Source organism: Oryctolagus cuniculus, chromosome 1, assembly GCF_964237555.1.
Source record: "Oryctolagus cuniculus chromosome 1, mOryCun1.1, whole genome shotgun sequence".
In the NCBI taxonomy this organism is placed as follows: domain Eukaryota; kingdom Metazoa; phylum Chordata; class Mammalia; order Lagomorpha; family Leporidae; genus Oryctolagus; species Oryctolagus cuniculus.
Window position 1 is genome coordinate 200,473,351 of NC_091432.1, and position 27,205 is coordinate 200,500,555.

Genomic DNA, 27,205 nt, shown 5'->3' on the forward strand with positions numbered 1-27,205 from the left:
AGAAGTAGGGTTGGGAAGTCTGGGCACTGGCTGAGATCTCGGAGCGAGCTCTTTCTAGCCGCCCTCCTGCGGTCCTCCCGGTCCTCCCGCAGTCCGCAGTCCGTGGGGTCCTGGCTCAGCAGAGGCTTGATGAACTGTCTTCCTGGGAGATCTACGTCAAGGCTTTGAGTATTAAAGCAGGCCTTCAGCTTCTGTGGTGTGATGCCCAAAACGCTGCACTCCCTGTGCAGTCTGGACTGACAGTAAGAGCGCTACCCGTTCAAAGGCTGAAGTCCACAGTAGGCACTCAACAATGGTTGCAGGAATGAATACATGAATGGATGTGCACTTGGAGGCCCCTGGGGGAATCATGTCATTTTAGATCTGAAAGACACCCAGGTCACTCTGTCCTGTGCCTACCTTCTACTGAGACCCAAGAGTGAGAGAACTTGGGCAGGTGGCCGGATGGTAGTAGAACCACCTGCCCCCGCCCCGTCCATTCCCAGCCCAGTGTTCTTGCCTTCATTTACTCTGCTGCTCATCAATTCAACATGAAGGCATTGAAATTGCCAATTTACCTAGTTCTGGTGTGCCAAATAAAATGTTTCTAATATCTCATCCAAAAACACACTGTTCCCTACAAAATCACAGGGTCATTGTGTCTATGTGGTTTTTTTTTTTTCTAACCCTATGGAATTTGTGCATTCCAAGGAAGAGCAGAAACACATCTTCAATCACTGCCGATGGTAAAGCTGAAATTTGAAGCAGTAAACTGTTCTATTTTGGGAACAATAGCCATGAAGTTGGGAAGAGTTAGGCTTCCTAAAGAAGAAATTGTATAGAAAGCGCACTATTAAGTCAGCTCTCAGAAGTATTTGAAGGTGAAGGAGATTAATACAGATAAAGGGAAGGTATGGACACTTAGCAGATGATAAATGGCATCCTCATTGTCACGAGAAGCAAACTGGTAGCTGAAATGGTACTTATGGGAAATAAATTCAAACCTCAGATGTTTTAGCCAGAAATCTTATTCAAATGCAGCATAGCTTCTCATTATGGGGTATTACATTGTGTCACTAAAAAAACAGGAGTGACATCGGAGAGGGGACAGCACTGTGAGAAATGCCAGTCTTACTCTATAGTAATTCTGGATCATTCAGTGCCATCCTCTTGCCCCAGATCAGCCTTCAGAGTGACAAGCAGAGATTAGAAGTGATTTCTACTTAAATGATAGCTGTTAGGGTAAAAGCCCTTGGAGCATTTTACATGTATTTTATTTGTTGGTTTATTCACCTGGTCAACAAACCTTTATGACAATCTAGGAAGGCAAAACTAAAGAAGATGTTGTCTTTCTCAGGGAGGTCATGGGGGGACACACATTCACAAACTCTGGCACAGGTGGGCTGGGTACTTTATCCGAAGGATGTATGAGTCAAAGACGGCAGCGGCACAAAGTGGGCTCTGAGAGAGACCTGGAGGAGATCAGGAAGGAGTTTTGAATTGTATTTAAAGGAAGGAGCATTTGTCTAGCAGCTTGGGGATAAAGTCGGAACCAAGGACACCTCGAGGAGGGAGATCAGAGGAGTGTTCAGGGCATGGGCGTTGCAATCGCGTGTGCATCCCAGTGCGGATGCCTTACTGCTGCGGCATCGCAGGTAAGCTCCACCTGGGAGCCTCAGTTTCTTTCTCTGCGAGACAAGCCGGGTAATCCCCGCCATGCAAACTGGCGAGGAGCTTCACTGACGGTGCTGGCTAGCAGGCAGTGGAAGCTGCTTCATTTCTTGAGACTGTTAGTGGGAGGACACCTTAGGCTGGAGGTATTTGTATTATTCTCCCTTCGCAGAGGAAGAAACCTAGAACTGAGAGGTTATGGAACTTTCCTAAAATTGCACAGGTTACGAAGTGGCAGGATTGGGACTGGAACCCAACTGATTTGGCTCAAGACAACATGTTTTTGGCACTCTGCCCTGTGCCTTTTGTTCTGTGATGCACCCTGGGAGACCTAAGGCATGTGGTGTGCAGGGCCGGGGTGAGCAGAGATGGGGCTGCCCTGTGGTTGTAGGTCAGATGGCCGAGAGCATCAAGCTTCCACCATGCTGAGCAGTTAAGACCCTGGCAAGGTCCTGAAGGAACAATGGAGAAGGCTTCAGCAGGAGAGGGACTTTTGAAAAGATCTCTGGCAGCCTGTGGAGGGGGGCTTGGAAGTGGGAAAGAGAACATTATAGAGTGCAGGCAAGAGATGGGAAGGCCCAGTGTGTCCAAGAGATGTGTACAGGCAGAGAAGGGGGCCAGCCCTGGTGCCCAGCAGGGGCTGCGGGCCTGGAAGAAGGAACAGTCTAGAACGTCCTGCTGGTTTCTAGTTTAAGGGCCCAGGGGAGGTGGTGCCATCACCCGTTGAGATGGGGAAGCAACGTAGAAGGGGTGCTGCAGGGGGAAAGAGGTGGGTTTGGCTTTGGCTTTGTTGAGACTGGGGCACTTGAGGGCCGTTCTGGAGAGGTGTGGCGGGCAGTTCTGGGGCTGGGTTTGGAGCACAGAGGTCTGGGCTGGAGCCAGGCAGCCGGGAGAACCGTGAGAGGGAAGGAAGTAAAGTGACCAAGAGGAGCACGAGGAACCTGGGCCCTGTCGGGCTGGCAGATGAGGAAGAAGCGACATTTCTGGCACAGGGCAGCTGGAAAACCATGGGGCACAGGACGGCATCTCCGGGAGAAAACTTGTCGCGGCTAGACAAGGGGGTTGAACTTGTATCTTCCTCTCTGGCAAGCGTCCCTTTGCTGGTTCATCTGCAGCAGAGATGGCGATTTGGTTCCCAATCTGGCTCTGCAGCGCAACTTTTAAGATCAAACTTTACTCGGAGAAAGTTGTAGATTCACATGCAGCTGTAAGAAACAGCTCAGAGAGGCACAAGGCTCTGGTGCTTAAAGTGTACTTTACCCCCTACCCCGTGGTTCCGGGGTTCCAGAATCCTTGGCATTTGTCCATTTCCTCTGATGGTGCTTACCCTGGGGCAGAACTCTATGCACCAGGGCCAGAGCAGAGCTGGGTGAGAGAAGCAGGCCCTGAGAGGCAAAAGGCTTACTCAGCCCACGGATCTGGGTGGCAGGGGGCTAGGGCACAGAGAGAAGGGGGCTGGGTGCAGACACCTAGGAGGCTTTGCAAAGACAGAGTCACCCAGGAGTTTCCGCAAAGGGCCCTGGGTTCGGGAAAGAAAGGCATAGAAGAGATAGGCGCTGGAGCACCTGTCTTCATCCAGGCCAGGTGAGCTCAAGGTGCTGCGATGTGGCTCCCCCCTCCCTCCCCCCTCATTGGATATCTGTGTGCCATTCCATCCCCAGTGTCATCTACAATGCCAGCGGGATGGTGCCCCTTCCCCACTGAGAGCTCCCCCTGGGGGAACCTGCCATCGCCCTGAGAACAGAGAGCAAACTCCTAGACCAGGAATTCCCCTGCTGACTCCCCCAGAGGGATCTCTGTCATCCTGGGGCTCTGCCCGGAAGCCTCTCTCCACACTCCTCCCAACGCGGTTGGAGTAAAGGTTTGCTTTTGGCGGGATCCCCTCCAGCAGACCTGGGCTGTGCTGCTGTCACAGTCCACCAGCGCCCCATTCCAGGAGGTAGCAGCTGCCCTCGCTTGCAGGCGGTGCCTCCAGGGTCTGACACAGCGCATGGCCCTAGGCGGTTCAGCACAGAGTAGAATTCTTGGAAAGAGACAGGCATTTGGGTACTATGGAGAGAGGTGCTGGGACTGGAGCCAGGAGAGTGGGGGAGATGGCGGAGTGCAGAGCCCCGGGGCGCCCCAACATTTTAGGGTTTCTAGGTCTGAGGAGTCCTGGAGGGGACCAACAGGGAGTGGTTGGAGGAACGCAGGGAGAAGGTGGCGTCCCAGCAGAAGGGAGCGTGCACAGGCTGGGAGGTGGTCTACCGGCCGCCCCTGCCCTGTTCCTTGGGCGCTAGGTGCTGCGGGAGAGGGGAGGGGGAGGGGCGAGTCGGGGTCGTCGGAGGCCCCCAGCATCCCAAAGGCCTGGTTCTGAGAGCCGGGGTGGGGACGCGGGGAAGGCAGCCGTTCCTTGGGACCTTCTGGCCCGACCGCCACCCTACGCGATGACCTTGGGGCGTCCCTCTCTTCTGCCGGCCTCAGTCTCCCCGTGGGTATTCAGCGGGCAGCCGGGTAAGGCAGGCGGAGGCAGGGCCCTGGTGGGAGCGGGACCGCCCACTGCGGCGGGCCGGGACCTCCCGCGCGGGAGCCGGGGGCGCGCGGGGCTCCTCCCCCGGGCGAGGGTCGCGGCGCCGGCAGCTGGCGGTCCCGCAGCTGCAGCCTCAGCACCTGCCGCCGCCAGACGGCGCGGGCGCGGCCGACCCGGCGCCCCCACTCGGCTGCAGCCGCGGCGCGGGAGGCGGAGCCCGAGCCGAGCCCGAGCCGAGCCGCTGCCCGAGCCTTGCCCGCTCCGGTGCCCGCCGCTGGGCGGGGCCGCTCCTCGCCGAGAGCCTCAGCCCCGCCGGGTCCGCGGCCGCGCTGGCCGCACCTCCTCTGCAGGTAAGGGCGAGGTCCTGGCGCCGCAAAGTTTTGGGGGGGCGTGGGGGCCCGCCTGTCCCCACGCCCCGGGCCTGCGCCTCGGGGAGCTGCAGGCTGCCGGCTCCGCGCCGCCCTCCACCGTGCGCTCCGCCTGCACCACCGGCGCCGGCTGACCCGCACCAGCCTCCGGCGCCTGGGTCCCCACTCCCGGCTCGGGCGCGTCCGCTGGCTAGCTCGGGACCCGCAACGATTAACTGTACGCGGGATCCATCCGTCGCTTAAGTTTCTGAGATCTGCATGGTGCAGTTGGCGGCAGGAGCGGCAAACTGGGAGGCAGACCTGGGGTCAGGTGCGGCCGCGGCCAGCGACAACTTTCTGGTGATCTACGACCAATCCTGCCTGCCCGACGGCGGCCACCTCCGGGCGCCGAGAGTGGGGGGAGTACCCCAGGGGCGATCAGCTGAAGTGCCAGGCCGATGTTGCCCCTTTGTGAGTCCAGGGGCTCCTCGGGTAGCTCAGCTCCAAGGTTCCTTGGGGGGTGGGGAGGAATGTGGGGACCCCCAGGAATCAGTGGGGGTCGGGGTGGCGATAACCTGCAGCAGCTTTGACTGGGCTTTGGGAGGGGTATGGAGTCAGCCTCTGGGATCGGGGGAAAGTCACCAGGCTTCTGGTGGCTCCTCTGCCATCTCCAGCTGCGTGACCTTGGGCAAACCCCCCGTCCCTGCCGCCAACCACTGGATTTGCCGCCCGTGAAATTGGGTGAAAGTGGTGCTCACTGAACGCTCCCTGCCTCTGGGTCTCTACGTGGAAAGGGCCAGTTCTGGTGGAGGCAGTCTCTGGCCAGGAATCCATCCAGCACTGCAAATGGGTGTTGAGAAAATAAAAGAGGCATTTGCAATTTGCTTTGGGAATCCCAAAATAGATACAGCAGGGACTGGTGAGTGCTATCTCCCCTCCTCCCTTGCTTTGGACCGTCATAAAATATTCAAGGGCATAATGATTGGTTTTCAAAGTGGCCTATAGATCAGGAAAGGTTTCTTTTCCTGAGCCGGTTATTTTTGTAAAAGCCTCAAAATCGTTGTTTGTTTGGAAAAAAGACAGCTCACCGTTCTAGGGGTCAGCATCTACTGTCTCTAGTCTGATGTGACGGCGAGATGCTTTCCAATCAAGGCGACTTAAAATGACCCGAGGCAAGCGGTGCCCGGGCAGGTGGGTCGAGGTGGGAGGGGGCTGCAGTCCTGCAGGACAGGTGGATTCTGGTGCGGTTACGGGTGGACGGAGCGCCAGGTGTGCTCTGCCTGTGGCCCGGGGTCTTGTGGCTCTGGTGCTGCAATTAGTGCCTCCCCGGTGTGTGAGTGAAATGCATCACCATGAAAAGATCCTCATGGAAGTGATTTTATGGTTTTATTTCCTTCCTAGACATCCTGGTTTTAAGTTTCAAGCTTTATGAAACCCGAGGGCTGCTGAGAGTGTGCTCCACGCCCGGGGCAGGGCCGTGGTGCCCAAGTCTGCGCTTTCCCTGGGGGCGCGCTGTGCGAGAAGCTAATTTATCCAGACCCTTCCATCTCTCAGTGCCTTCCAATGCAGCCAGTCTCTCCCCTCTTCTTTCCCTAGAGGTTCCGCAAGACTTTCTCACCACTCCTTTGGGAGGAAGCATGGGTGAAAATTGCCTACGGGCCTTAATCTCAAGGAGGCCAAGTTCTGGTGAGCAGCAGAGAGAGGGTCACAGACATGACATCCGGGCCCCTGAGAACACGCCAACTGGGGAGTCTGGCAAAGCCCAGGCAGCGGGAGGTAGGAGGAAGATTGCAACAGGTGGTGATGAGTGGGCGGGGGTGAAGGAGCAGAGTGGGGAAAACCCTGGGGGTCTGGTAGAAGACTCCAGAGCAGGGAGGGCTGTGGGAGGGACTCAGAACTTGGGCTTGGTCCCTGTGGACTTTGGGCTATTGAGCCCCGGAGCCTCACTTTGCTTATGTGTAAAAGGAGAAATGATGACAGTTGCAAACTCGCAAGATCAGGTGACATGATGTAGAGCGAACGGGTGTTTGGTGAAAGTTGGTTCCTTTTATCGGTGTGTTCTCGGGCAAGCTCAGTAAATGTTGCCGGGCACCAAATGCTGCCAGGCACCGGGCTGCAAAACGCAGGGCTTTTTGTCTTGCCCTGTGCATCGAGTTTGACCCTCCCTCTCCCAGGGCAGAGACCCTGTGACAATGTGATGTGGACTCAGGGTGCCTCCTGGCTCCGGGGGCAGGGGCTTTGGGTTCTGTGGAGGGTGCCCTGTAAGTGCTGCCCGCCGGTGGGCGGCTGCCGAAGGGTTAATCAGAAGACTCAATCCCTGCCTCCCACGAGCTTATCACTGTGTGCTCAAGGACCCAGGTGGGAGAACTTGCCAGACACAGTTCTAAATATGTTGGCTTTGTCCGTCCCTGCTGGGAACCGGGCGCTGGCTGCCTTCTGCCTTCCTGTGGGCTGTTAGGGATTTGCAGCGGTCAAAGAAGAACAGGACAGGAGGGTGAAGAGCACTTTGCCTTACCTGTGACCCCGGCTAGCACCGGGGAGCAGCCATGGCACTGCCCCTCATTTGGTCATCCCGCGGTTATTCGTGGAATGCCTACCGTGTGCCGGAGTGTGGTTCTAGGTGCCTCAGGAACCCACTGGAACAAAAGGCAAGGTGTCTGCCTTCCTGGAGTTTCTGTTCGAGCTGGGAGACTTAATAAACAAGTACATACATCAATAAGCTCAGCACTGGTTGTTCTAAGGGAAGGAAATACGCAGGGTACTGTGAAAGAGAGAGCAGTGGCTGGGGCTGGGGCTCCGTTTGTGGGTGGCTGGAGAACATCCCCCTGAGCGGCAGTGAGCTGCAGGAGACAAGGGGACAGCTCTGCCTGGAGCTCCCCAAGGGCAGTGCCACTCGGGGAAGGGCAGCTCTCTGTGGGAGAGAGCAGACCCTGGGACCTGGGCACCGCCTGGGCGGGCATCCCAGCCCCTCCACTAACACAGTGTGCTGCCACGGGTTAGCGTACCTTCTGGGCCTCAGTTGCCTCCTCTATAAGCTGGGGTAATAACAGGGTTGTTGTGAGGATTAAAGGAGCTGATATCTGCAAAGGGCTTAGAGTGATGCCACGTGTGTGTGGGAAGTGCCAAATCAAAGTTACAGTAGGCTGGGGTGGGGGAGGAAGCAGTTCCAGGCAGAGGGAGCAGCAAGCCCACAGGCCTGAGGCCCCGAAAGGGCTCCATGCCTCTCTGACAGCACAGGCCGGCAGCCATGCTTACTGGGGAGACTGCGGAACAGGCTAACAAAACCCTGTTTCAGGAGTTTTAGGAAAAGTATGTCCCTGTAGCACTGCCACACTCAGGGTGGCACAGGACGCTCGGCTGCCGCCCCTCTAATTCAGGATCCCTTCCTCTTCCTTGCTGTCTCCTCCTTGCCTCTCTGTCCCTCTCCCTCCCCGCTGCCTCTGCAAGTCCTGCAGAGTAGCACCCCCAGAGGGCCTCAGTGATGTGGGGGGGGGGCTGAGTGTCCCAGCCCCGAGCACAGCTCTGGCCCTGAGCCCTGGCTGTGGGGTGTCTGATGCCCGTCTCCCCCGGCCCCTCCCAGATGGGTAGTGGTCTATGACCTTGCCCTCTCCTCTCCTCCCTTCTTACTGCAGTCCCATCCTCTCTCAGACACGCCCCCATCTTTCCCTTCTGTCTCGGAACGCCATACCTGTGGCTGTCCACTGCACGTTAAAGTGTGAGGCCCTTTAGAAGGCTGCAGGTGTGCGTATGGTCAGCTGGGCACACAGGAAGGGTCATCTCCGTCCCATCTCAGCCCCCTCCCCCAGCCTCCACTCTGAATCCCCCTCCCTGTGGCCCCCTGCCTAGCAGGTGCTTGGTTTAGCCATGGCCTCACTCCAGGGTCTTCACCGTCCCCTGATCTCCCCGTGCACGTGGTGAGGGATGCTGCCTGTGGTCACTTGCAGGTGTGGCAGGCGTCCACTCAGCTTCTGGGAGGGCAGGCACCACGGTCCTCTCCTCTCCACCCCCAGCCATCTGCAGAGAGCCTGGCCCTTGTGCAGGCCGGATAATGCCAGTGCCATTCTCTGCCGACAAGAGCCTGTGATTTTCTTGAGCTCTGAAGTGGTTTGAGCCCAGCCAGAAACACGCACGTGGTCCTCGGTGAGCTCCTGATGCCGCGGGTGGAGGGTCCTTCCTGTGGGACGGTTGACGGAGCCTAAGGCTGAGTCTGCGTGCTGAATTCGGCTTGTCAGCATGGCCTATTTTAAGTGCATGCTTTCTGTACGTTGTGAACCTCCGAGCTTTTGACGCTAATTGCGTCATGAAAGCATTCTTTGCCACAGCGAAAGATCTTACGTGCAAACCTTTCAAATACCAGACGTGGCTTTGTCCTGAACGCCATTTGGTGTATAAAACTGCTCCCTTCTCAGACGCACACAAGACCACGACCCATACGCGTTCGTGGCAGCCACAGGGACCAGGCTAGGATTTGTCTAGGTAACTATAGACGCGACTGAACTTCTGCAGCTCTGTGCTACCAGGTGGCGTTTTTGGTTTTGGTGTCCAAAGGACAATGGGAGGCCTGACTCGCTGGCGCTTGACCCCAGGGATGTGAGTGAGGGCAGCCACCATTATTGTCACCCAAGTGCCACGGTGTTTTCTGGGGGACTGTTCCCAGCGATTAGAAGTGGCTCAGGTTTCCAGCCGTTTCCCACCCTGGCTACTCTTTGCATGGGTTCTTTCGAAGAGAAAGAGTGAAGCCAGGATCACAGGCTGGTGAAGCGCAGAGGCCACCTCGGAGTGTGACAGCATGTTCTCCTGGCCCGTCCCGAGGGCTGATCCGAGGTCCCCAGACGTTCAGGTCAGCAGGGTGACGTGGCAGAGAGGACCCCATCCACGCGGAGCGGCGCGGGGGACTCCATCGACGTGGACGGCGTGAGGGCTCCATCCACGCGGAGCGGTGCGGAGGGCTCCATCCACGCAGAGGGCTCCATCCACTGGGAGGGCTCCATCCATGTGAAGCGGCGCTGCATCCCTGCAGCTGTGGCTTCAGAGAAGACTGGTGTGCAGGCCGACGAGGAATGCGGTGCTTCCTGGCCTCTGAGCGGCCGGAGTGCAGGACGTGGGCCGGGGCTTGTGGAAACCAGGGCCGCTGACCCCTCCCCAAAACCCTGCTCCGAGGCGAACTTGTGGGTGCTAACATGCAAAGCTTCTGAGTTACTACTTTATTCTTTCCTTTGTTCCAAGTGCAGAATTTGGCAGGATGCAAAAGGAGAAGCTATTATTTTCTTTCCAACATTTTTAACTTTTTTTTCTTCATTTTATTTGAAAGGCAAAGATGTGGAGAATGACAGGAAGACAGAGATCTCCTATCCACTGGTGCCCTTCCCAAATGCCTCCAACAGCCAGGGCTGGACCAGGCTAAAGCCAGGAGCCCGGAACTCCATCTGGATCTCCCATGTGGGTGGCAGGGACCCAAATACTTGAGCCATCACCTGCTCCCTCGCGGGATGTGCATTAGCAGGAAGCTGGATGGGAGGCCAAAAATCCAGGCACTCTGAGATGGGCTGCAGGAGTTCCAAGTGATGACTTAAGCCACTGTGCTAAATGCATGCCCAGGAAAAGCAATTACCACAGCGGAGATGGAGGTGCCATTTATTTGTTGGTAGGAAGAGAATTCTGTTATTGGCTGAGTCTGGTCTCTCTGGGTTGCCCTGGACAAGGACAGCACATCCCAGCTGTCCAGGGCTCCCCTGGTCACTGTGCTCATGCCCTTGGCTGCTGGGCAGTTGGAATGTGAGGCCACTTGGACCTACAGGCTTTTCCTCCTTCTGCCTCCCTGCAGGTGCGGGCGTTTTATAAACAGAAGCGGGAAGAACTGATTATTTCTTCCCCAGTTCTTTCCCGGCGTGGTTGCAGCAGTTTGTTCTTCACGACAAACCGCGTAGTAAACTTCGTAGTTGAGAGTGTGCTTTGTCTGTATTCTGAAAACCTAGGTTCACACGGATTTTATGGGCTCTCTTAGCTGCCAGTCCTGGACCTTCCCAGAGCTGATGAAGCATGGCCTTTGTGTGGTGCAGGAATTCCCCTCGCTTGGACCTGCCAATCCCCCAGGCGCTCCCATTCCACACGCAGCGGGCTGTGATGATTAGAAAGTTCTTTGTCATGTTGAGCCCCAAATCTTCCTGCAGGCAGTGGCTGCTCCCTTGGCCCGGAGCCTGTCTTTTGAAGCCCCGCAGAAATCCATTTCTTCTGCCCATTCCTTGGGTGTTCAGACATAGAAGCAAGGCTCAGGAGTCCTCACTTCCCTGGTGGACGCCCCACATTATCCAGTCCCCCAGCAGGGCAGGGCTGAGAACTGGACACAGCTGGGAGGGGGCCGTCTGATCAGCCCAGAAGAGAGCAAGGCCACCGCAGACTCTGCGCGCGTCAGCACTGCCTCAGGCCTGACCCGACCCCCTGGGGCTGGCATCTTGGGCCTCTGGGAACCCACATGTACTTGACTGTCGGACAGATCTGCCAGACTGAGGAGTGCCCTGGACTGGTGGCTGATGCGGGGTGGCCCTGGGTGAGCCGGCCCCCACCAGACTCAGGTCCCTCATGGCTCTGACTGCTTCGAAGGGGCTCTGTTGGTTCCCCAGGGGTGTTCATCACAACCCTGGGTTAAAGCAACAGAAACTTGTCCTTTGTCACAGCTCCAGGGGGCCAGAGCCAGACACCATGAGGGTTCCCCTCATTGCCCCCTCCAGCTTCTGGTAGCTGCTGGCGTTTCCCGGCCTGTGGCGGCCTCGGTCCAGTCTCGGCTTCCTTGATCCCACTGCTTCTGCCTCTGTCGGTGCCAGGTCTCTCCCTGCCTCACCCTTGTCGGGGCGCTTGCCGTGGGCCTCAGAGCCCTGCGGGGTCCTCCAGGGTCCTCTGGGGAAAGCTGCTCCCCTGAAGACCCTTCCTGTCATGACAACGCGCAGAGACCCTCTCCCCGGACGGCATCACAGTCACAGCTTCCTGGGATGGGACCCCGGATGTCCTGGGCTCTCTGCTGTCCCCACCGATCCAACTCTGTCTTCTGACTGTGTTGGGTCCCAATGCCCCAGGCTCACTGGCCAAAGGTCTTCATTCTGCGAGTTCTGGGTCTCCCCCTTCCTGCAGCATTAGCCAATGTTCTGGGGGTCCATCCCTGACGGACGCGGTGGGCGGGGCCTCCGGATAAGGCTGCCCAGGACAGCCTACATTGCTCTGGTGCACACCCTCAGGCTGTCCTGCATGCACCAGCTAAGTAGTGCAGGTTCTATTTTTTTTTATCAATGGGTTTGGAGGATTTCCGTCTTTGCGTTTCCCTCCTAGTTTAGTCCAAGATTGAGTCACTAAACTGGAGGGGAATTATATTCTCAGTGCCCAGATACATATCTCTTTCTGCAGAAAATCAGGCAGTGCTTCTTGGCAGCCTGAGGAGTCCTGGGGTATAGTCGCCTCGCCTCGCCTCCGGCCTGCTCCTGAAGCTCTTCCGTGCAGCAGAGGCCGGCTGCCCAAGTGCAACCACGCTTCCCTTGCACACTGTGCACACCCGTGTGCTTGAGTGGCCGCTCCAGGGCACCACAGCAGCTGAGGGGAAGCAGGAGTGCTGGGTCCAGGGACCTGGGGGCAGAGCCGGGTGGGGCAGGGGTGGCCTCTGCAGTGGCTCCAGAGGGTTCAGGCACTGAGCAGCTCTGGGCTGTCTGCTCAGTGCCGTCGCTGCTGCTTCCAGGATCCCTGTCTTGCAGCCTCCTGGACTGCTCGGTTCAGTGCACTTGGCTAAGAGAAGCCTGCGCAGCGCTGGGGCCCAGGAGGAGGAGGTGGGCAGGGGAAGGGAGGGCAGAGACAGATGAGTTAGACAGCCTCTGCCCTGCCTGCAGCTTCCCCACGCAGAGACGCTGGGCACACCTTGGGGGAGATCCAGGCAGGCTTCCTGGAGGGGCTGGCATTTGAGCTGAGCCCTAATGGATGAATAAGAGCTAAAGAGGAGGAAAGGCAGGTAGAGCAGTGTACCTAGAGGTACCCTCTGTGCGCCCCAGATGGCCCCTTTCCTAATCAGCCAGTTGGAGCTGCTCTTGAAGAACAGCTCCAGGTCCCTTTCGACAGGGATGTGCCTTAGGGATCATTTGGCGGGCAGAGGGTCTGATGCGCGGCTTCAAGCCTAAGGGCAGGGGAGGGAGCAGTCTGGAGAGCTCCACTTCCGGCTTCGCTGAGCTGTCGGTGCCCCTTTTGGACAAGCTTGCCTGGCCTAGCCATCCTGAAATATTGCCACATCGAAGTCTGCTTCAGCGGGGTGTCTTTTCCAGGCTGAAGGAGCCTCCTTGCCCCTACAACATGACGCTCTCTGATGGTCGTGGGTGTTCCTGCGTAACCGGCCCCACTGCGCGCTCCATCCAGAGCCCAGAAGAGGGGCCGGCCCCTCCAGAGCAGAGGAGCCGCCCGTGAAATGAATGGGTGACTGAGCGCGATGGCAGCTCCAGCCTCCTGCATGGCGCCCTCTCCAGGCACCGGTGGTGTCCTGGCTAAGTCGAGAGCGTGTTAGCCCTCTGTTTCTCCGTCTCACTGGAGTTGAGTTGCCCCTGGAGTTGGTCTGCCCTGTGAGCCAAACACTTGCAAGCCTTTGAAGGAGTAGTGCCTGCTCTTTGCTCTTTCAGAGCATGGAGGGGAGGGGAGGTGCTCGGACCTGGCTTCCAGCCTCTTGCCCAAGGCCCAACTGACCTGTGAGCTCACTCGCTCAGTCCAGCCGGCTCTCACCGGTACCCTGGAGCTTAGTGCTAGGGTTGGAGTGGGAGGGAGGTGCAGGACAAAGCACCTGGGCCTTTGGCACCGTCACACGTGGGCTTGAGAGCTGTGTGACCTGAGCCCCACTGCTTGCTGGCTTGCTCACTTAGTTAACTGCATGCTAAATGTAGAGAGGAAGACACAGGGAGGAAAGGATCCCTGTTGCCCCTTGCGCATGGCACACATTCAATGGAGTTACTTTCCTTTGTGCCGGATCTGCAGGGCTGTCACCGCCAAGAGAGCTAGGACTTGTTCTGTGTGCAAGAGGCTGTCGGGAACCAAATGTGGTTTTCTCCAGTGCTGTCATCCTTCCCAAAACCCCTCAGCTCCAGGTTACTCAAACGTAAGCATTGTGGACAGTTTTGTTCTTCTGAAGCCAGGAGCCAGGAGTTTCTTCTGGGTCTCCCACGTGGGTGTGGGAGGCTCAAGCGCCTGGGCCATCTTCCACTGCTTTCCCAGGTGCATTAGCAGGGAGCTGGATTGGAAGAGGAGCAGCAGGGACTCGAACCAGCGCCCATACGGGGTGATGGTGTGGCAAGCAGAAGCTTAACCCTCTGGGCTACAGCGTCAGCCCCATGTTCTTTCTCTCTTTCACCTGCTGACTGCTGCCAACTCTGTGTGAATTTGGAGGTTGCTTCCCCTGTGTGGGCCTCAGTTTCCTGCCTGTGCACTGGGTGATTTCTACCGCCCCTTACAGTCCCACCACGACATTTAGTTCCCTGATGCAGACTGATGATCCAGTGTATCAGAGTGATGTCCTAGGCCTCGGGTCCATAGGGATGTGGAGCTGCAGTCCTCAGCTTCGTAGAGCTCACCCCTAAGTGTGGGGAGAAGCGAGCCCATCAGCACGATGAATGCCATGCCAAGGAGCGAGCCCTGGGCTGAAGGAGTCCAGACCCTTGCCACTCAAGGAATGTGTGGGCTCATTGCCTGCAGGGAAGGATTGTCTAGAAGTGTTTGTTGCCCATGAAAACCTGAGTGATGGAGACGAGGTCCTCCCTGGTGGCATTCGGATTTTCGCTTTGAATTAGAATGATTGGTGTGGAAAATCCCAGCAGAGATGGCCTGAGTTCAGGGCTGTTTTTCCTCTCTCCACCTCCTGCCTTCCTGTAAAGGAAACAACGAGAATCCAAATCTCTAGACTATTCTAGACTATTCCACCTTTAGGCACCAGTGTGCTGGGGATACTCAGCTCAGGTGACCCAGTATTATTGTGAGCCCAACTGAGAGATGTCTGGGGAGAGAGAGTCCCACGCCTAAAGAGAATTGACCTATCTGTTGCCATGATTGTGTTGAGGAGCTAATTTTTCAGACAGTTTCCACTTTCACGGCTGTCTGGATGGCAGTTAGATGCACACAACCGGTGCACGCTCGGCTCCTCTCGTGTATTTATTCTGCCTGACTTCATTTGGTCAGATTCTGTAAGCCTCCACGGCCAGTGATAGGTTTAGCCCAGTGTCGAGAGCCTGGGGGTACAAGAGAATAGATCACCAGCCAGAGCTTCTTGTCCAGCTGGACTGATGAGACTTCTACCCCAGGGTGAGCGAGCAGTCATCTGTTCCCTGGGGATTGTTGTGCGTGCCAGGGTGGCTGCCCCGGGCAGAGAGGTCTGGAGAGATGCTTGCCGAGGCGGGTTCTCAAGGAAGCCTGTGCTGGGACAGGGCCAGGAAGCAGTCGCAAGGCAGGGTGGCGATGCAGGGGCGGGGAGCAGGCTGGCAGGTGCACTCAGAGTGGGGCTTGGCCGGGGGCTCTCCCTTCAGTCTCATCGCTACTCCCTGGCTGTCCTGTCTGAATAACGGAAGTGTTCCTTCCACGCACAGAGCTCCAGCATGCCTCTGGGCTTTCGCTCGTGCTATTTCCTTTGCCCAGCCTCCTTGACCTTCTCACCTGCCAGCAAAATGCCTCCTTGTCTCTCAACTTCAGTGTGCTTCTGCTGGGTGGGCCGCGTGCCCTTCCCTCTCCTGACGGTCTTGTCCTCTGTACTTTCCCCGAGTACGGAGCCTGCAGTCTCACCTTGGTCGAATCAATGACTGACGGCATGAATGAGTAGTTACCGGGTCCTACGTCTGCCTCACTGGCTGTGACCATGGCACATTTGCTGGAAGAGGAGTAGAATGCGCAAAGGTGAAAGCCACAGGGCCACCAGGGAGCCCACCCGACTGCCCTGGAGGTGGGATGGGGTGGGAGTAGGACAACTGGGGTTGCGATGAGGATGTTGGCTCTCTGATAAAAAGAAGTATACAACAAAAATACTCTGAAAACTATTACAGACACTGTACATCTGGGGCAAAATCTGCCTCTCGAAGAATCAAAGAGCTGCCAAAGAAAGGCAGCAACCTCTATGAATCTGCTCAGTTCAGGGCCAGTGAGCAAAAGGGGGAAGGGACTTTCCTGTGGACTTGGAGAAGTGAGATTGGGATAAGCTCTTGGGAGGCCACTTCGGCCATACTGAAAACTTGACGCACAGGCTTTTGCCCAACAGTGCCCTTCCTAAGAGCTTATCCCCGGGGCCGGCACTGTGGTGTAGCAGGTAAAGCCACCGCCTGCGGTGCTGGCATCTCATATGGGTGCCGGTTCAAGCCCCTGGCTGCTCCATTTCCAATCCAGGTCTCTGTTATGGACTGAGAAAACAGTGGAAGATGGCCCACGTGTTTGGGCCCCTGCACCTGCATGGGAAACCCAAAGGAAGCTCCTGGCTCCTGGCTTCGGATCAGCTCAGCTCCAGCTGTTGCAGCTGTCTGTGGAGTGAACCACTGGATAGAAGACCTCTCTTTCTTTCTCTGCCTCTCTGTAACTCTGCCTTTCAAATAAAATAAATAATTTTTTTAAAAAGAGCTTATCAGAAGAAAATAGCAAGAGAGATACTATGCAAAGATGTATATCTCAACATTTTGTAATACAGACACTGAAAATGGACCATATGTGCAGCATTAGGTTTGAAAATGCTCCTTCTGGGGCACGTGTTTGGCCTAGTATTAAGACACTCGAGCCGGCGCCGTGGCTCAATAGGCTAATCCTCCACCTTGCGGCGCCGGCACACCGGGTTCTAGTCCCGGTTGGGGTGCCGGATTCTGTCCCGGTTGCCCCTCTTCCAGGCCAGCTCTCTGCTATGGCCAGGGAGTGCAGTGGAGGATGGCCCAGGTGCTTGGGCCCTGCACCCCATGGGAGACCAGGAAAAGCACCTGGCTCCTGGCTCCTGCCAGGATCAGCGCGGTGCGCCGGCTGCAGCGGCGGCCATTGGAGGGTGAACCAGCGGCAAAGGAAGACCTTTCTCTCTCTGTCTCTCCCTCACTGTCCACTCTGCCTGTCAAAAAAAAAAAAAAAAAAAAAAAAAAAAAAAAAAAAAGACACTGGAATCTCACATTGGAGTGCCTGGGTTCACGGCCTAATCCTGACTCCTGAGTCTGGCTTCCTCTGATGCCGACCCTGGAAGGCAATGCTGATGACTCAAGTAATTGGGTTCTGAATTGAGCCCCTAGCTCTTGGCTTTGGCCTGGCCTAGCAGTGGCTATTGTGGGCATTTGGGAAGTGAACCAGCAGATGGGAACTTTGTCCAAATCTTTCTCTATCTCTTTACCTCTCAAAAAAATCAGTCAATCAATCAGTAAAGGAATGTGATATATGAAGTTAAGTAAAAGTGATACTGATATGATAGAAGATAAAAAATGTTGTAGAATACTAAAGACAAAGGAAATGTTTACCATGTATTTTCCTAAGAAGAAAATCAGGTTATAAACTAGCATATATAGTAAGTGCTCAGTGAGGTTGAAAATGTCTTGCTTTCATTCTGGAAGGGTGATTAGCAACTGGTTGATTTTAATGCATAATTTTTATTTTCTTCTGACCAAAAAAAGAAAAATTTCAAAATTTCCTGCCAGGCACATGTGTGACTTTTATAGCCCGAGACGGGGGAAGCGAGGGTTATTTAAGAAGAGAGCAGTTTGGAGAGCATCCTTGTTGGTGCTTCAGTGGGCACGTCATTCATCTCGCAGATCCCAGACAGCTCGTGTCTTCAGAGGGAAGAGTGGTCTTGGGTCCATTTGTGCAAGCGTATTTATAGAAGTGAAAGCATCGGGGGAAGGAAATAGATTGATTTTTTTCCCCTTGAACTTTTGAAATTATTTTCTCCGCTGCATTTGTAATTGAAGCCTGGGAGCTATTCTTACTTCTTCCTTTCTTGGGCACTGCGTTGGGCCTAAAAATATTACCTGGCTTAGGATGTGGGTTTTGCTAAAATGATTCCCATTGGAATCTCCACTTTTCACTCGCTTGCTCTCTTTCTCACTCTCGTGCTTAAACGTAGGGTCTCAAGGAAGCCCACCTTTTGAGATCTATTTTGCTCTTCTTTGGCAACCTTGGATTCCCAAGTTGGAAACTATGTGTGTGTTGTGATCACAAAGCCCATGGAGCATAGGTCGGGGCTCAGGAGAGCGTTCCTGGGTAGGGTGTGAAGGTTTATTTAGGGGCCAACCTGGCATCACCTTATCCTGTAGACGTAATATTAGTCTGCAGAAAAAGAGCTCAGAGCTGGGTAGGATCTCTTTAAATATTAACGACAGTGATGTCTTTTGCCACACATCTCCAAAGAGCTCCAAGCATCTCATCATTCATTTTCACAGTGCTCTTGGGCGAGAAGCTGATGGTCTCCACACGGGGCAGAGCATAGCGAATATTTCATCTAACACCAACTTAGGTGTTATCCTGCCTGGGTATCGATGGATTAAAAAAAAAAAATGGAGGCAGCATTCTTGGTGTCTTCATCGTTCTTTTGAGTTAGCCACAAATTAAATTTGCCCTCTTGTACTTTGCCCCCTAACGCTGACTGCGTGCCTGCCATGCCATGAGCAGGGCACGGTGCTGAGCACCGTGGCTGGGAGTGACACTGGACCTCCTTGGGTCCACACCTGAGGCCCCTGGTGATCTGGCCTCTCCTGCCATCCTAGCCAGATGTCTCAGCCCCACTGGGTCTTGAGCTGAAGCCTCGGTCTTCAGAGCGGCCCAGTGCCATCTCCCTCGGTGCCCTCCGCATGCCCTGTCTCAGAACACCCTCCCTGCCCTTCTCCCCAGCCCTGCCCAGCTCATCTCCCATGCTCTGGGGCATGGGCACCTCCTGCACAAGGCCTCCCATGGCTTCTCATTGTACGGTAGCCACAGCTCCAGGTGATCCTACTGCCAACCCCCCACCTCCACCCCGGGCAGTCAAACGAGCCCTCAGCTCTGGGTCTTACCACGTTTTCCTTTGTGTTTTAGTGATTTGGTGGTTTATGTACAATGCTTGATGACATCAAGTTTCTTTCCTTCTTTATTTTATTCGAAAGGCAGAGTTAGAGAGAGAGAGAGAGGGAGAGAGAGAGAGAGAAAGAGAGAGAATTTCCATTTGCTGGTTCACTCCTCAGATGGCCACAGTGGCCAGGGCTGGGTCAGGCCAAAGCCAGGAGCCAGGAGCTTCATTTGGGTCTCCCATGTGGGTGCAGGGGCCCAAGCACTTGGACCATCCTCTGCTGCTTTCCCAGGCCATTAGCAGGGAGCTGGATCAGAAGCAGAGCAGCCGGGACTCGAACTGGTGCCCACATGGGATGCCGGTGCTGCAGGCAGCGGCTTTACCCACTGAGCCACAGCGCCAGCCCCCATCTCAAGTTTCTTGACTGCAGGGTGGTTCCATGTCTTGCACACATTAGATATGCAAGTATTGGCTGCGTAATGAAATGAGCATCGTCTTGGGTCAGGGATCGCCAGTTTGTGCAGTGCCCTCAGGGGCAGAGGGTAGAGCCTGCTGCCTCCTTGACCCTTTGCCTGCGGCCCATTCTGTCCTCCCGTGGGCTCAGCTCCCACACCACCTTCCAGGTAACTCTGGTGGACTAAGACTCTAGGGGGACAGGGTCACCTTCAGGTCACCTCTGTGCTTGTTTTGTTTTCACCCTTTCTTGTGCAGTGTCCACCCTGCACAGGAGCCTCGGATCGCACAGGGCTTTCTCCCGAGCAGTCTCTGTTCCCAAGCTGGCGTGGGGGTTTAGACCAGCTCAGGCTGCACCTGGGGCAGGCCCAGGTTATTTAATCTTCCTGTGGCGTCATTTCCCCATCTGTTAAGGGGGGATAATGGACTTGGGGGTGACCTACCTCCCCGGCCGCTGTGAGGTTTAGCGAGCTAATGCTGTTGGCTGTCCGCTTTGGCTGAAGGCGCCTGGGCAGAGCCAGCAGTGTACCAAGTGCTAGGAGGTGCAGGACAAGCTCCAGGGCCATCCTGTGGCTGCACTGGGAGACCTAGGGCAGCATTTTCTGTGTGACCCTCCGTGCACAGGAAGCCAGTTTGCCAATCAAGGACCTATAGGGTTTCCTCCCTCCACTGGTTCCGGTGGCTCAGGTGCTGAGGAGGAGAATGGCACCTGGAGGACTTGTGGGCCTGTCGGGCTGAAAGAAGAGGAGCCAGACTTGTGTCGGGAGGCTGAGCTGCTGCTGCCCCAGGTCAGCAGGGAAGGGGGCCCTGGCCCTGTCAGTGGTGGGGCCTGGGCCACGGACAGCATGGCCCAGAGATGCATTTGAGTTGGGCTTATGGACAAGCAACGGGAAAGTCATTTGATATTCACACTCTTGTGGCCAGGATCTGGAGAATGTGGCCTTGTATCTTTAAAAATAGCTGTGCGCTGGGAGGCCCCGGAGTGGAGTCTTGGGGTGGAGGGAGGCGCTGGCTTCTTTCTTCAGTTCCGCTTGACTGGTGAGTTGATGTTTTCTCCATTGTCCTCTAAAGGTAGCTGTTTGGGTTTTCCCAAACAGGATCTTTCTGTGTATTTTAAATCCACTTCTGGGATGTATTTGTTGATGAGCACCCATCATTCGTGAAGTCTGAGTAAATGTTCTGTCTGTCTCCATAATCCCGGTAGGATTGTTGTGGGTTCTTCTCGAAGTTAACTGGTAATTATTTCTCACATTTGTTTTGTGCTTTCCATCGGCTTTCTTCATTTTATATACAGATAGGACAATACTTGAGTACTTTTGTAACTAAATTGTCAACAGTTTTCAAAGGTATGGGGTTGTAGCATATAAGATTTGGAGACGCCCAGGTGGGAAATCTCTGTTTCCAAATCAGGACTTGAGCCCAAAGTCCCATAAGCCTCTTGTCTAGACCTCCTTAGTCTGTTCCGTAAAATTTAGTCTCTGAATTATACATGAAAAGGAAAAGTCACTATCTGGCTTAGCTTTTCCATATGCCTTAATTAAAACGAACCTTGTAGCTTTAGAAATGGCCTGAGCCACATAACAGCAGCAAGTCCTTGAACTTGAATCCCTTGGTTTCTTTGACATTCTACATCGATGATCCTTGAAGTGTGGTCCCCTCCAGTGTTCCCTGAGGGCTTGAGAGAAAGGCAAAGCCTGAGCCCCACCCCAGACCTTCTGAAACTCCAGGAGTGGGGCCCAGCTATCTGTCCTAACAGCCCTGCAGGTACTGGAGAGGGAATGCCTAACCTGACGGAAGCCATCCCCTCCCTGGTCTAACAGCCAGCGCAGTGACTCACCTTGGCTCTTCTGTGGATTTTGAGTTTTTCTCACTGCAGAGGGAGTTTCCGTGTTGCTGCTGCCAGCTTTTGATAATAGCCCCCCTTTCCACTCTGCTTTGTCCCATTGCAGCAACACATACACACCTTGTAGGAGGTGTGTGTACACGTGGGCATTGATTCCAAAATTTTTTGCACCATGAACTTTTGGAAGAACTCTTGTGTGGGGGCCAGTGCTGAAAGTAAATGGGAAATTCCAATAGAAATAAGTTTGTGCGTGGGGAAAAAATGTGTCAGCCACTGAGGTGTATTTCCTAAGTTTCTAAGCGTGCTGCTGCTGTAAGCTCAGTGATGAATTAGACCACTTCTGACTGTATTGTATTAGGTTTTCTACCGTTTTCATTTATTCTTTCAACATCAACTGCTTTGTATTTGCATGGCCCGTGTTAAGTGTAGGGCAAAATGCATTTGAATTCATCACGCACCAGGAGATAGAGAACATGTTCAGAAATAACTAGAATACAAGCCAGCCTGTGATACACGCATGAAAATGATCTTCAGTGAATGGTTGTGGAAGCCTAGAGAAGGTAGAGAGCATGTGTGGACCTCATGGAGGAGGTGGCACTTGGGTGGGGCTTAGAAGGAGGTAGGATTTTGTCATGGGGAGTTCGGAGATGGGTAGAGAACATTGTAGGCAGCGGCGGGAGGAAGATAAAGGCCTGGCGGGGTGCTTGGTAGTTTGTTTGGATTGCGGTTATTTGAAGGTGACTAGAAGGAAGTGAGGTTGTATAAGGAGGTCTGTGCCGAGAGGAGAAGGATCTTTCCAATACCCTCTTAGGGTTTGTTCTTTATCCTGACGGCAAGCGGGAGCCATTGAGGAGCTTCAAATAAGAGTGAGGCATGACCAGAGCTATGCTTTCCTAAGGTCAGTCTGCCGTCAGTGCATGCAGCGGGTCTCAGCGGGGAAGGAGGAGGCTTTGCTTGGTTTTATTTTATAACAAAGCTGCGCTTTGTTGATCTATTGAAGAAATTATCTTAATGTTTAATTAGGCGGTAATTGCTTTTCTTATGATGGTCACTGGGTCTTGAAATAAGCATCCAGGGCATAGATTCTTATCCTGGGGATGCAGCTCTAACTGTGTAATGGGAAATACGCAGGGAAGTAGAAATTGCGGAGCAGAATGGATTTATAGGAAACTTCCAGAACCGACTCCTTTATTCTCCTCTTCCTCCATTCCTTCCTCCCTCCCTCCTTCTTCTCTCTCTTCTTCCTTCCTCCCTTCTTCCTCGCCTGCCTTTCTAACATTTTATTTTACGTGAAATGTAGTTGCAGTCATTTTACTTAGTAATGTCTTGGTAATGCCTGGTCACATAAACCGGAGCACCTAAGTGTGACTCTTGTTCAGCCTCCAGAACTGATCTCCCTTCACTGAGAGCTGACTTCGTTAAAATGCCCGGTGCACACGCATTTTATGAGTTTTCCTTATTTCAGTGGTGGCTGAGACGAGTTGGTAGGAGATTTGGACGTCATGGATGTCGTGTTTGGTGTTATTTCTTGCATTTGTAGTACAGGGAAGTGACTGTTAGTGTGGATCTCTTTGAGTCGGGCTGTCTTCCTAGGGCTTGTGTTTTGGTTAGTAAGCAGTCATGGTTTTGGTCATTCAACCAATTTTTACCGAGCATCTATGAAGCACTGAAGAATGATGGTGAGTCAGATGGCCATGGCCCTGCTCACATGGACTTACATTCTAGCAAGGGAGATATATCCAGGAAATAGTCAAGTAGCGTTCTGAGAGTGAGAAAGTACTATGAGAGCACCCAACCCAGAGCTGGAGATCAGAGAAAACCGAACAAGTGGGATATAAACTGAGATGGGAAGTCAGTTAGAGTCCATTGGTGGTTGCCTGGTGATATGATATGGGGCTATGCCTGGTGATGGGGGGATAGGGGGATTGATGGTCAATGGGTTTCTTTTTGGAGTAATGAAAATGCTTCAAAATTAATTGTGGCTATGGTTGTACAATTCTGTGAATACACTGACAATCATTAACCCATTAATGAGCGAATTGTATGCTGTGATAATAATATCTCAATAAAGCTGTTAAAATAAATCAACTGGGGAAGCCAGGAGTGGGAAGGGTATACCTGGCAAAGAAAGAGCATGAGCAAGGGCTCAGTGGCTTGACCGAAACAGGAAGAAGTTCCGTAGGGCTAGAATCACCTAGCAGGTGGAAAACAGTGAGAGAGAACACGAAGAGGTTGGCAGGCAGTGAGACCTAACAGGTGGGATGTTGAAGGCCTATACATATTAAAAGCATCTGTCATTTATGGAGTCCTTATCGTAGTGCTAAGCAGTTAACATGTTTTATATACTCACTCATTCTCACAACTCCCTGGTGAGGCCGGTGTTATTGTAATCAGCATTTTATCAGTGGGGAAATTGAGGCACAAAGTGGCTATGTAGCCTGCCTGTGTCTCAGTTCTAGTAAGTGGCAGAACTGGGATATGGGCCCGGGAGATCTGGCTCCAGAGTTCATCCTACAGACTCTTATAATAAATCATCCTAAAAGTTATGGGATGACAGAGTTTTTTGCAGGAGAGTGGCAAGGTCCAGTCTACATCTTAGGAAAAGATTAGCCTGTGGTGTTTGGATGGAATAGATTGGAAGGGGGAGCAAGACAGAAGGCAGGAGACCGCTCTGGCCATGGTCCATGTAAGGGATCGCGCCCCTGGAGCATGTGGGAAGCCTGTGGGGTTGGAGGTGTTTAGGAGTCCCGTTAGCAGCGGCTGCTGAGTGGCTGCACTGGGGAGGGGCTGTGGGTGCAGAGACCCTCAGGTGGATGCCAGGGGAGCAGGGCGCTCATGATGTCGGTACCACAGGTGTGCCTCGGTGGAGTCCAGTTCATGTCTGCCCATGAGAGACCAGGGTCCAACTCTGGAACCTCTCTCCAGTCAGAATCATGGATTTGGAGGTGGTGGGGGTCTTAGAGTCCTTGTAGATCTGCAGTAGAAGTGGAGATACTTGGAAGGAGAAGGGCTTTACTGAAGGCGCCCAGCGGGCAGTGCTGGGGCAAGCTGAGGCATGCACCTGCCGATGCCCAGGCCGGCGGACGCTCACCTGCCGCAGTGCCACGCCTCCGACATCCTTGCTGCATCCCTAGAGCTTTGATTCTCAGAGATCAGCTCGCTGATCCTCTAAAGGGTTCCACTGCCGCACAGACTGTAATTACGGGAATTAAAATTAAAATGAAAAGAATTTACTGCCTAAACATAGCATCCATCAGATGGAACTTGTTTTCTGTTCCCTGTCTGTGCCCAGCATCTCTTTCACGGTGGCACCTGGAGCAGAGATCTGGCTTTAGCCTATGGTTTACACCCTACGTTGAACCACGGGCTTTTTCTGGAGTGCTCTATGGCTCCTGGTTAGCATTTTTTAAGGGTTCAAGTGTGCGGTCCCTCCCTTCTCCCCTCCCCTGGTGTCGGCTGTGCTTGGCTCGCAGAGACAGCGCCTTGGTGAGTGTCTTGCTGGGGAGCCTTTGCCTTCTCTCCGCAGACAAGCCTTACCGGCATGACAGTCTCCACGGCCTTTTCCAGTGGGTGACCCACACTGGACGCCGAGCCCTACCGAGGCTGGGGACAGAGGGCAGAATGCTTGAGGGGGGTTTCGGCTTTCTGGGTCGAGAGTCCTGCCATTCTCAGTGGGTCCTGAGTGTCGACGGCGCTCGTTCACAGCTCTTGGCGCCGCACCCGATGGCTGCCGCCTCCTGGCAGCCGAGCCGGGAAGTTCTAGAGGGGAGAGAAGAGGCTTCCGGGCAGAATGCTTCATTAGGGCTTAATGAAGACAGGCGGAGGGGCCCTGCGGCCTGAACCCTTGCCCAGCGTCCTGTTTGCCAGGCGGCAGCTGGCGTTCTTGGCTGTCTGGCAGCCGTCGGCACATCCCGGCCCTGTGCAGAGGTGAGCCAGGCACCTGCTGCCCTGCTCTTTGGCAGGGGCTGTTTCCCTACCCCCTGTCTGTGGACCCCACCCTCCACCTGTCTCCATGTCTCATCTTCCTTATCACACGATCAACTCTCCAAAGGCCAGGCCCATCCACCTTGAACCTTGACCTCTTCTGCCACTCTCAGCCCCGGGCCCAGTGGAAAGAGGGTACGTGACATCAAGTGGAACAAATTGCATTGATTTTTGGACCAAACCCTTTGACACGCAGTGGCTTCAGGTGCTCCGAACTTGAGTTTGAAGTCCAGAGATGGGAGCCCACAAGCTCATGGCCAGTACCAAGTCTGTGGAAAGGAAGAGGACTTTCAGAGAGGGGGTCTCAGGGCCGGAAACTGTGCCTCGATGTTACCAGGCATGTGTAAGAGCTCTTGGAAGCAGGGCTGGGGCCCAGCCCTGGAAACTGGTCTCAGTTGCGTGTGGTTGTTACTGGGTTTTGCATGTGTGTGCGTGTGTTTAGCATGATCAGTTTGGAATTCTGCCTTCCTCCACCAGCCACGTCTCGGCCACCATGGGAGCAGCAGCTTTGTCGGGGCAGCTCTGGGAGCCCTCAGAGGTTGCCATGGGATTCGTTGTCGGTGCCTGTGGTGTGAAACACACCCAGAGGCTTTTGAAAATGAGCTGGCATACAATGATGCCGGATGAATCATTCGATAAGAAAACAACAAACAAATGCAGATTTTGAGTCCACAGTCCCAGATTTCGTTTAGAACCTAGATGGTCGGCAAGGGGACTTAAAAAAAAAAAAAAAGCTTTGCAACAGCTAACAAGTCTACGGGGAGGAAAAGGGACCCCACACTGGACGGCAAGGGGGTGCTAGTGACCGCAGGGTTTCGTCACCCCCGAGCTGGACAGGCCCTGACAGGTGTGCATGTGTGGGGTCGAGGCTGTTCTCAGTTCGGTGTACTGAGGCCCTGGAAAACTGTCTCCCTCGTCCGTTTGAGCCTTTCTGTCCCCGGCTTCTCTGGTGGCTCTCAGACCTCTGTGGCCACTCCCCTGCTTGCTTCTCGGCTTCCTTGGTTCTTCAGCCCCTGAAAGATGGTGCCGCCATCATTCCTCCCCCTGCTCGGTGCTCAGCCCCAGCAGGTGACGAGTTCCTGGAGCTCCTTTAACAGACCCTGCCCAGGTGCCGCCCCCCAGCGCCTGAATGGGCATCTGGGGAGGAGCGGCAGAGCCTGGGCACTGCTCTGGTGCGGGGGCCCGGTGAATCTGACAAGCAGTCTCTCCCAGGGTTTCAGTCCAGTCACTGCCCTGCCCGAGTCTTATTTCTGCTAGATGTTTCCGTGCATAGCCCACGGGAGCCGCAAATCCAGCTCTTCCCAGCCAGACTCTTCCTCCTTCCTCTCAAACCTGCCCTTCTCCCAGGGTTTCCTTTCTAAATGAAAGAGCCACCATCCGCAGCCATCCAGCCTTGAAGCCCGAGAGTTGTCTGTGCCTCTTTCTCCCCCTTAGTCCAGTTCCTAGCTGGTTAATTAATTGATTCATTCATTCATTCAGTAATTCGTTACCCAGTAGTTCAGACTGAAGGCCATTGGAGAGAAATGCAATTTAGGAGTTGCCTTAAAGACACAAAAGAGGCCTAGAAGAAACAGTTAAGCAACAAGATAGACAAGGGGTAACCTTCGGAAGCTGTCAATGGCCTTAGAACCACTGCTATTAGTGAGGTCTTTCTCTGGGCCGTGTATGCTGCTGGCACCCCTCATATTCTGTGAAGCAGGTGAGGTTAGGCCCCTTTCACAGATGACAGTATGGCTCGGGGAGGCTAAGGTAACTTGTGCCAGGATCCGTGTTAACACATGGATGGTGAGAGCTAGGGCTAGAACCAGGGCCCATCAAGGCCTGCACTCTGCACGTGAGCGATCTCAGGGACAGACCCTCGGGCCCAGCGGGGCCCTGCCAAAGCCTGTGAGGCAGAGGATCACGAAGCAGCCCCCTCTGAGATCCTCCCCGCCCAGCCACAGGGATAAGGGAAGGTGCAGACGTCTTCCTCCGCTGCCCGCAACACTAGCAGGTCGCGTCGTCTCTCTGCCCTGTTGGGGACTGCCTGTTCCTCTCTCCGACTCCCTTCCTGGGCTGCGGGCTCCTCGAGGGTGGGAGCTGTGCTTGTTCACGTGCTCCCGCAGCCCCTGCACCTGGCATGCAGCGAACCCTTCTGGGATGAATGTGTGGATGTTAGAATTTGTCCAGGTGCATCACAGCTAAGCACTTGGCTGGGGATCTGACTCAGAAAATTAGGCCGAAAGGCCAGAGCCTTGTGGCTCACTGGAGATGGATGCCTGGGGAAATGGAGGAGAGGTCTCAGTTGGGGGCCTGAGTCTCACCCTGACTTCCAGCTTCCGGGCAGTGATGCTAATCTGATAGTTTTCTTTCTTTCTCTTTAAAGATTTATTTATTTATTTGAAAGTCAGAGTTACACAGAGAGAGGAGAGGCAGAGAGAGAGAGAGAG

The 27,205-nt window shown here is 54.5% G+C and overlaps 1 protein-coding gene across 11 annotated transcripts in view; it reads left to right on the top strand.

Annotated features, from left to right (window-relative positions):
• Window positions 1-27,205, top strand: part of FRMPD1 (FERM and PDZ domain containing 1) — a 187,862-nt gene that overhangs the window by 85,318 nt on the left and 75,339 nt on the right. For 2 of the 11 annotated variants that reach the window (XM_051843909.2, XM_051843932.2), the window contains exon 1: window positions 4,362-4,509. The exons of 5 other annotated variants lie outside the window; for them this stretch is intronic. The gene's annotated coding sequence lies outside the window, so the exon portion shown is untranslated. Of the gene's footprint in view, window positions 1-4,361; window positions 4,510-19,378; window positions 19,988-27,205 lie in introns of those variants that run through there. 4 more of the 11 variants (XM_070054605.1, XM_070054608.1, XM_070054625.1 and 1 more) reach the window with 4 other exon arrangements.